This window comes from Perissodus microlepis, chromosome 17, assembly GCF_051167445.1.
Source record: "Perissodus microlepis isolate ML-2025 ecotype Zambia chromosome 17, ASM5116744v1, whole genome shotgun sequence".
NCBI classification, from domain to species: Eukaryota; Metazoa; Chordata; class Actinopteri; order Cichliformes; family Cichlidae; genus Perissodus; species Perissodus microlepis.
The window spans coordinates 15,152,040-15,162,759 of NC_140477.1; the positions used below are offsets into that span (position 1 = coordinate 15,152,040).

General features: G+C 40.8%; 1 protein-coding gene across 1 annotated transcript in view; it reads right to left on the bottom strand.

Annotated features, from left to right (window-relative positions):
- ptn (pleiotrophin) overlaps positions 1–10,100 on the bottom strand; it is a 54,103-nt gene extending 44,003 nt beyond the window's left edge. The window contains exon 1 of the mRNA XM_084910758.1: positions 9,965–10,100. The gene's annotated coding sequence lies outside the window, so the exon portion shown is untranslated. The remainder of the gene's footprint in view (positions 1–9,964) is intronic.
- Between the last annotated feature and the right edge of the window lie 620 nt (positions 10,101–10,720).

Consider the following 10,720-nt stretch of genomic DNA (forward strand, 5'->3'; position numbering starts at 1 on the left):
AGCTCAGTTAGTGGATAAATGTAACAGCCATATCCATTGTTCAAGGCAAATTTAAAATCCAAGTCTAATAACAAAAGAAGTTCACATTCAATATAACATGTACACATATCAGATTTACAATAAACCAAAGCTTTATAGCTTAATATATAAAAAATGAATTAGCATTGAATGACAGAGCATTAAGCATCTGATATACAACTCCATGTCGCAATTCCAACTTTGACTGTTAAACCACATCGTAACCCTCAAACTGCTTTTTTGAAGCAAAGTGGAAAAGTTAGGTCCTCTCTTTTCAAAAATGTCCTCTTTTCATTGGCAATAAACTCATGCTGGTCCTCACTGAGATAGGTTTACGAGTACACACAAACACAGAGAGAAAGGGGGAGAATTAACCCTAAAGCCAGGTGCTTCTTTATAAACATCTCTGATCTCTAAAGTGCAGGTTTATTTTTATTTATAGTCTGGTTTGATGTACTTGGCCACCATCAATCTTGCTGCCAAGCACAAGAGAAGAGGTGTTCTGAGTGAGATATACCTTATTCTCAAAAAAAAAAATTAAATCACTGTTCATGGTGACTGAACTGGTAACACTGACATACCCTGTAACAGAAATTTTAAAAAATAATGTCACTCCTCTGAAATATATGTTTTTTTAAATAATTTTTTTAATTTTGTAATCGTGATAAATGCTACAGTTCTTGATAAGTGATTGATGATTAATGATTCACTGGTAAATGTACAATTACCAGCAACAACTAGAGTTATGTACCAAAATTATGTACCCTCACACTGCCAAAACAGCTCCGATGTCAGACCTCCAAATGTGTCCAGTGATGTCTGGAACAGGGATATTTGCAGCTGATGATTTAGATTATGCGGGTTGCAGAGCTGGCATTCATGTTGTTCCAGCATCCCATCGATGCTTTCAGAGTATTTGTGGACTGGTGAGAGCTTTTAATTTTTAAATCTTCACATTTACAGTTCCATTGAGGGCTACTGTTGTCTACGTTTTATATGTATGCATAAGTTGGGTTGCCTCTCCCCTCGTGGCATTTTGAGTTATTTCATGAGAAAAGTTGTTAAAAGAACATTTGCTCTTTCATTTTTGTTTCTGTAAAGTGAAGAAACAGTGGCCAACTCTTGGTTAATGTATAATGATGATCCACTGCAAAATAGGGATGTTCTCCCACTCGACTTAAGTTTGTTTGTTAATTGTTTTTACTCGGGGTGCAACAATACTCGTATCGATATTGAACCGTTCGATACAGTGCTTTCGGTTCGGTACGCATATGTATCCAACAATACAAAATTTTTAATTTATTTTATCAACTTTCCTTCTGACGATGCTGTCTGTGTTGAGCGCTCAGTGGATCTGTGCTCGACAGTGCAGCCTAGGCGGAGTAGTCGAACGCAGATTCACTGAGCGCAGCGCAAGCTAGCGAGACAGAAGTTAAGCTCTCCTTGCAACATGGCAAATTGAACCTCCCCCACCCTAATTCAGATGTGGCGTTTGGAACTATTTTGGTTTTCATGTGACGTATGACCCTGAAGGTAAGCGCGTCATGGACAAAAGTAAAACAGTATGTTGGATGTGCCACGCAATGCTCAATTACATGTTTGGGAACTACTGCGTTAGTGCAGTTAGCTCGTTAACGTGTTGGCCGTCCAGCCCCACGCACGGGGCGATCCGCGGTAGCTCGTTAACGGAGATTTGCAGTGTTGTGGCATTAACATCATTTCAACGAGATTAACGCTGACAGGACTAGTGGGAACACAACGAATATGACTGCACATTTACTCCGACATCATCCTAGTGCAAAGACAAGTGGAAGCAGACAAAAACAACAAGCACGCATGCTACAAACTTTACCCGAGTCATTTAGACAGCCGTTAGCACATGATTCTCCTTATGGGGACCTGATATGTTTAATATGCTGCTGAGAATATAGCCCAGAAGAAGCGTATAGCTTTTATTTTGGAAAGAGCCATTTCTCTGTAATAAACTCTCTTTTCCAAAGATGAGTGATTTCTCGATCAGATAGATTTATTATTTTATTACTTTGTTGTTTCAGCAACATTAAATTTGAGTTAAAATATATATTTGTAATTTTAATAAATGACAAATTAAAAAGGCATGAAAATTTTTTTGTATCGAAAAAATATCGAACCGTGACACCAAAGTATCGAACCGAACCGAACCGTGAATTTTGTGTATCGTTGCACCCCTAGTTTTTACACTGAATAACTGGGGGGTTTTCCATGAATATTTTTATACCTATTTAAATGGATTTGTGGCTGACTCAAGTTCTATATGAAATTCCAGTGTGGACACAAATGGGTTAAAAACAAAAATGCCATCTGATGGGTAATTATATTACCCTGCCATATGGCTCTGAATGTTTTACGTAGGTATTGTATTTGATTTTTTTGTTTGCAGGTATTTGCAGGAATTCTGTCTTCTGCAAATATCCTCTCAGTGCCCCTGTACATCAAGCACAAGAGGTTTACATGCCCCTTGAGAGTCAGGGCTCCCTTTGGGACTTGTGAAGTCTTTGCTAGATACAGTACTGGGAAAGATAGGTGAAAGGAGTAGACGTCTCAAGATGTCCTTTCCATAAATGCATCAGGCTGTAGAGGCCGCTAAGCTAAATTGCTCCAAGAGGTAAAGAACAGGAATTCACACTGTGTTTTTGCTTTCTTCTTACAGGATGCAGCCTTGCACTGTACTGTCATCATCATGTACTGAACAGCATGTGAATTGTTGCTTTACTAGCCCCACTAACATCTCTAAACTCCAGTGGAGAAAGAGGGCAAGGTCACAGCCCTGGCCTAGTGTTTATGGTCAGATGGAATGTGAACTCCGGGTGAGAAGAAAGGGGGGAAGTTATAATGAGGCATCCCCCCTCTGCCGGTTGTTTGTTTGGACAGACCGGCTGTCTCACAGCACAAGCTGTGGATGGAATACTAATGGATATGACTAATGATTCTCTCGCCTCTCTCGATTTCTCCAGATTCCATCCCACTCTTTCCTCTCACTCCTCCATCTCCCATTGCCTCTTTGTGGAAAGAAATTCCTGAGTAAAGTATTTAAGATGCTTAATTCTGTTCAAATTAACAACGATGTAAGAAACTAACATAGAGCAAGTAACAACACCTCCACCCCTACTGATCCTGCTATCTAATCACTTATTGGTAGGTGGACATAAAGCCATCCTCAGTGTTTGTAACCATGGGCTTCCCCTCCCCTTCCATCACAGGCATTTAACTTTCCAAATCATACTTTCTCTAGAATGTGGCACCCTGAGGTAAGAATACAAAGACATCCCAGAGCTGCAGAAACTCTCCACTGGGCCTGATTAAAACCTGCTGAGATTTAGCCAAGGATTAGAAACCCCCTTTGGCATGAGAAGACTATATAAACTGTTTAAAATTATTTTCATGTTAAGTATTGACGATTTTACCCTTCAAGCAGCCAAGTAACCACTATTTGGCCTAATAAAAAAATCCACATAAAAAAGAACACATAATTTTATTGAGTCAGTTCAAGAGAATTATATATTTTACAAAACTGGCTCCCTTTCATGTGATCACAGCACTGGTAATGTGGTTAGGTTTCACGATAAACAATGCAAACCATTCTAATCAGAGAAGAGTCTAACCTCTGTGCATCATTGCCATTAGCAATCCAATTAGCAGTGCGACTGGGATAGAGAAACTAAGTGGCAGACGGTGTTCCACAGTGATGCTCACAATCAATTTAACTTTCCATTCAACATCACTGGTCACATGATGTTGAACAACAAATTCCTGCATCCTGCATAAGAGCAACCTGCTCCCATCCATATCAGATTTTTGTTTTCTTCATTTTATACCCTTTCATAGTTTATGGCTTGCAAGGATCAAATTCTCACTATAGGAGCGATTATAATATCGCTAATAACTCTCTTGGCAAATCTACTCCTGGCTTCAAAGCAGCTAAAAAATCATTCTAAATAAAATGAGATTCCATTGATTGAGCCTTTACATTATAACATTTAGGTGGAACTTTGCCAACGTATTGGCTCTATGTTATTTAATAGCCCCCTTAGGGTTTTGTGAGCCATTAAGCAAGGTTCTGGACTGGAGAGAAAGTTACTGATGCGGCTTACTTTTATTTCTGCCGTGCCTATTATCAACAGAGAAAGATTTGCAGAATAACCAGATTTTAATTATTAAAAAATGACACAGTCTCCAAGGAATTACTACTAAACTGGTGCTATTATCTAGATGTTATAAATGTGCTTTTGCCATTAGCTTTGTGGTAACTACAACTAAAGTATTGCTGTTTATTGTAAAATCCTGAGTTTCAAGCTTTCCCTTCGTGCTGAGAGACAAGATCATCCTTCAGTTTATTAGAGGAATACAAACACTACCCATTCCCCTGTGCTTCACACTCTAAGGCCTGTACACACAAAAACCTTGAGTGTGGGAGCACCCTCAGGAACTGTATTCCCTACATGACATTTGCTAAACATATAGTACATCTGTTCAAGGTTTCAATCTTGCACACTGCTTGAAATATTTAACCTGTTTGAGTCATTACTTAATTGCTAAAATGAAGATATAGTTTAGTTTCTTACTTTTGCATTGTTTTATGAATTACAGTTGGGTCAAAACACATGTAAGGGCACATGTATGTAAATTGTCAGGGGCCGCCTTATAGTGCCTCAAGGGGCTTGTCTGAGTAAGGCAAGAAAACCCCAAAAAAGATAGAGAACCCACGTACATGCTCTGGTGTGTGTGTTTGTGTGGCGCCGAGAAGTAGCTGTCTCCCGCGTCTCACGGTTTGACTGAGACAAAAAAGGAGATCCGAGAGGTCAGTCAAAAAAAGAAGTTGCGACTGCAGCAAGTTTAGATGGAGTTTCGCTCCATGCGGGAAGCTTGGCTTGTGTAGCCACAACGTGTGGTGCTGCAGGCCATCGTGGAAGGAGACAGCGTGGTGGTGGGGAGTTGGAGTGAGACCTAACCTTAGCTGTGCTTTTCTTTAACACCTGTCACCGTTGCAGTTGGATTAGGCTGACTTTGGCCCTTAAGTGAACGTTCAGAGCAAGGCAGCACGGCTAGCTGCCTCGCTGGAAGCTAACGTGTCTCTTGGAGGGCTTTAGCGACCTCACTTAATGTTGCCCATTGCTGGTCTGAGTTTGAGCACATTCTTCGGACTCGATGGCGAGAACAAAGTGAGTCAGCGGTGAACGGGTTACCCTGCCATCCAGATGACATCCTGGTTGTTCATCCTGTTCAGCCTTCGTTCAGCTGTATGTGAAAGCGCTGCCTTCTCATAGCCCAGTATTTTTCCCGCGCACTTTCGCCTAGACACAAAGGCATGGTTTCTATTGTCTTTGCTTTTGTGAACCCAAGACTTGATTCCTCACTCCAGCTCCTGTACCTCTGGTCAGCTTAACGGAATGGGACCCCGCAGTTATCTCCTTCTCACTACAGTTGCACCTTCAAAGAAGAGACTGTATATGGTTTCATATTCAAAGGCCATTTTGGGGGGTCTGACTAGTAGAAACTGGGACTATTTCCTTGTGAACATTGTAAATTGTGTTATGTTTGTGATACAGTGTTAATAATTCTAGAGGGGAGAGTGAATTCATGTAATCTGGAGACCCTTGGCCTTTAAAAGAGGGTTTCATACAGTTCTATTCTCATTTTTTTAGCGCTCTGAGAAGAATTTCTTCCTTTTATTTTTATTATTTTGTTTGTGTTGTGTGTTTTGTTTGTATTTTTGGACCCTTTCAGTGGCTAATGCAAACCAGGGGTTTTAAAACAGCGGGGAAGTGGCTGTTTCATGTTTATGTTGAACCCAAGTTGCCTTGGAGTAGGGGCACTCTAACAATCTGGTTGGGCACAGAAAATCAGAGGGAAATGATGCTAGGCTATGTTATTGTCTGACAGTACAGTGCACTCCCGGTAGTCGTTGTTTCTCGAGCTTGAATTCTGGAGCTCCTTGTCTTTACCTGCAGCAGCCACACACGTAAAAACATTCTTACAGTTGTAAGTACCAGATTAGGGGTTTATTCCCTAGCAAGGTGTGAATTGGTGTGAAGGCTGTGAATTTGCATTTTCTCCCAGAGCTTTGGTTTTCCCGCCAACCAAACATAACTAAGAGTGGTATTTGGCTTAGGACTTCACAAGATTGTGACAAAGCTGGGTTGCACAATTTGTTGTCAGACAGTCAGGGAAGTGAAAAAACACCTTCCAAAGCACTTCAAATTACATTTGTATTGTGTGTTTTGACAGTGCATGCCATAATTTGCTATGAGGATAAATACATGGCTCACAAGGTAAAAACAATACCAGCAATGCTAGCACAGCTGCACAAATGCATCCAATTAAGTCTTACATCACAGCTGCATGTTTACTTCCTCAGCAAGTACAGAAATTCACACCCAGCCATATGACCTTTGCCCTATTTTCCTTCAGTCATTGACTGAGGGGCCTGGGGAGAGATTGTCTGTATTTGTGCATGTGTGCATGTGTGTAAGTGTGCGTGGGTGGCTCTGTGACTGAGTGGAACACTAATGAGCCAACTGATTATAGTGGAAAGCCTCAGGTTTTCATTAGCTCTCAGAGGATCAAATACTAGATCAAACCAACAGCATGCCAGAGAGAGAGGCTGGCCACAAAATTTCACTGAAAAACTTCAAAATCTGTACAAATAGCAAGATGGAAAGTTTTACCTTTTTAAATCAGATGATAAAACTTGCTTCTGATCAAAAAGAAACCGAGAAATTCATAATATGCCTCTATACTATGGACAAACACAAACACTAGCTTGTGTAATTGAATTCTTCCACAAAAAGCATTCATAGCACTTTCAGTGAGCTTCCTTAGACAACAGGGACCAACCCCCCTACAAACCTAGAGGTTTTGTAGACAGCTTTGATTGTCTCACCCTTCCCTATATTGAAAGAGGTGCTGGCTTGACATCTCTGTGAGAACACCAGCATTTCCACTCTTGATTATTAACCCAACAGACCAAAAAGGTGGGCTCTTTGCAGTAGCTTTGTATTGCCACAACTGCAGAAAAAAAGCTATAACAACCAACAAACTCAGGAAATGTGATAGCAAGAGCTCTCTACTCAGTGTCACGGTTCAGGGTCATTTTGACCCAGCATTTTCAGCTTCTTATGTTTTTGGTATTCTTCTGTATTATGATTTATGTCTGATTCTTTAGTTATCCTGTTTTGATTATTATAAATCTACATTTCAGTTTATTCTGGTTTAGGGTTTAGTTCTTAGGTTTAGTTCTTATGCCCTCATGTTTAGTTTAGGTTTCGTTCTGTGCTTAGTCTTCTCTGCCCGTGTGTTCCCTCTGTGTAAAGTCCATGTTTCTTAGTCTGTGTCTTTGTGAATTGTTTCCTGTTTTATTTTGAAGGGTTATGTCTTATGTCAGTGTTTCTAGCTTCGCTCCCCCTATCGCGTTAGGTCTAATTCCTCCCAGCTGTGTTCCCCTTCTGTCTCTAATTCCTTGATGACTTCTTCAGTGTATTTAAGCCCCGTGTTTCTTTGTGTCAGTGTCGCGTCGTACCCTCAGATTGTGCCTGTTTGTTTCTGTTCTCAGCGTTCATTGTTCAGTTAATGTTTTGTTCATCACCAGCAATAAAGCTGTGGTTTTCAGTTACAATTCAGTCTCCACGAGTCCTGCATTTGGATTCTCACCTCCGCCTGCCCGCACACAGAGCCCCGACAATCAGTTTATCAAATATTTAAATGTTTAAATGCACTAAATTGTAACTATCGAGGATTAAAGAATGAGTGGTCAGCAACAAGATTGATAGTGAGCAAACCAATACTTTTGCCTGAGAACCCAAAGTACAGGATGAGGTAAAAATTAATCTTGAGGCTAAGTTGATAATATCTCATTCTTGCTACAGGGGCAGGGAGAATTTAACAGAGTAATGGGTTGCTTTGCATCAACTGTAGGGTCCAGTGGTTCTAGAGTGCTACCCATATAAGGCAGTGTGAAACAAATATGCCTCAGTTCTGCTGCTTTTATTTATTTTGTTGCCATTTGTAATAACCAAACCTTTGGAAATATTTAATAGTTCATGTTTAACTTTTTAAAACACGAAGGATTTTTTTTAACCAGATTTATTTACTTCCAAGAGGTGGGCACCAGAATAATCATTTAAGGGTCACATGATTGCTTTTTCCAGCTCTGCTTTACTGCAGATTTTACTTCTAGCCTATTGTCTTTAGAGATTGATGGTTAGGACAGTTCCTTGACAGGCCTCTCTACTGGCATCCTTCCTTTCCTCTTTTCTTCTAGTCCCTTTCTTTATCTTTTCCTCCCTTTCTCCGTAGGGCCCCTGGACCCCATCAAGTCTCATTCTGTACATCCCACATGTTAGGGGTCAGTGCATACCCCACAAAAATAAACCAGCCACTCAATGTGAGGATCTTTGTGTATGTCCTTACCCCCCTAGCCTCTTTTTCCATCTCTCTCTCACTCATTTACTTGCGCCCTATAGACGAGAACTGGCTCCATTCACAGTGTTCCCTCCCCCCTGGAGCGAACTTCTCTGGCCCTAACAGAGTAATTCTATGCCTTATTGCTCCAGCTCCTTCACGGAAAACTTTCTCGCCAAAGCATTTGTAAGGATACTGAAAGAAATGAACTGGCTTTGTGCTTAAACACATTGACATATAGGTGACATCATGTGGTGAAGTCTGGGGGTCAAACATTTAAAAAAGAAAAAAGGGCAGAATGTGTGAAATGTCTCTTAAAGGCCTCCAAGTGGCCATCTTGGAGGAAAAAATGCCAGGACTCTTTTAGAAATGAAGCAGTTTTATGAGTTTGCCCCTGCTGGCTATCATCCAGCTTAATCCACATTGTGTTCTGACTTCCTACAGACCAAAGCAGGTTTCTCAAGCTCATCTCCACTTCATGTTTAATCTCCCCCTGCTCTTTCATTAGGACCACACCATGTGTTGATTCTGAAGAAATGAAGCGGACACCTCATTTTGAGCAAGAATGAGCCAGAGAAAGCTTTTGTCCACAGTAGGAATGCCCATAAGACAGAGAGGAACACTGTTTGGTCTGACTCGGGTTGCTATACCGGAGCTGAAGAAAGCCATGGCAACGCAAGCAGAAGGTCTGCTGGATCACTTAGTGCTGATACAATACAGCAGCTCTGGGTTTGTCATTCCAGTCAGGCCTGACCCAAATTACGACATCCTGGGAAAAAGTAGCCCACTTCAATCAGTGCCCACGCACAGGCAGACTTAATTTGGGCCAACACATATTTGGCTGATAGCAGTAATAAACAAAACATATGGATGTTTGAAGTCTAATCACTGAGAAAGAGGGCCTGTTAATGATTTAACAGCAAAGTCCGTAGCCCATGGCTGTTGGATTACTGGGTCTTTCCAATTGTTTACACAGTATGTCTACAAGCCACTTTTCCATCTGCTGTTATAATTCTCAGCATTTTAAGCTTAATAGTCTTTTATATTTTCACATGTTTATTATCTCCTATCAACAGCCTCAAGACAAAATCTGCTTAAAATGGGAAGAACAACAAAGAATCAATTAGGACCATGTCTACAGAAATTTGTTTTTTTTTTATTGTTTGTTTGTTTTTTTTGTTTTTTTTACCAAAAGGCGAAATATCAGAAAAATGCACAATTGCAAAACAGTGTTGTGCTTGGAGCAGAAACTTTTGCGGAGTTATTTTTTGCAACTTTACAAAAACTTTACTTATTCCAAGTTTTAAAGCCATATGAAAACAAGCTGGATGGATACTAGCAGCCCTTGAATCCATATAAATCCCATCCCAAACATACAGAGTGAGCAGACAGACCAAAAATCATCCAAATTTTAACGTCAAGTTACTGCTCTGTTAATCAGCTCAACATTACATCACCCCCCAAAAGCTACATGTCAATAAGTGTAGACCCCGAAAAGGAATCCACTTACTTTGTTTTGGAGGTCTGGTAGTTGTATTTCAGAGCTTAAAGCAATAGTTTCTCCAGGCTCTTTTCATCTGCACCTCTGCCCTGCTGCCCTGCCTCTCCAATACTATTTGTCTTTGTGGGCTGAGCATTCGATAGCAGTGTAGACTTTTTTCTTTTTTTGTGTGTCTGTTACATGGGGTGAGGGGAGGGTGATGGGTTGGGTGTTGAATGCCGGGATTCCTGACTCGTGATCAGGAGCTCATTACCCCCCCAAGGTCACTCCAGGGACGCTACGGCCTGGCACTTATGGAGACACCAGAGAGAAGATGTAAGATGGTGGATGAGTGTGTGGGAGAAAGAGATAGGGGGAGAGAGCAGTTAAGAGCCAAAGTGTTTGGGAGATCTATGGGGACCAGGAGAAAAAGCTGTGAGGAAAAAGAGACGGACAGATATATATATATATATATAAGCAAGAGAAATGAGACGCTGATACAAATGCCAACAGAGAGGCAGATATTCAGGAGGAGCGAGCTAACGCTACAATAAAATACATCTGCGTGTGACTCTGTTGAGCCCACAGAGTGAGCAAGCTGAGAACAGCAGTCCCATCAAACCACACAGTTACATAAAATATCGTGTTCATCTATGGAAAAGTCAGTCATAAGCAATCAATAGAATATTGGCAAACACCAGCAGGGCTCTGGGTTTGTTTCTGAGTGCTTTATATAGGCCAGTGTTTCCAAATAAACAAAACAAACTTTTATTTCAGGTGAATAAC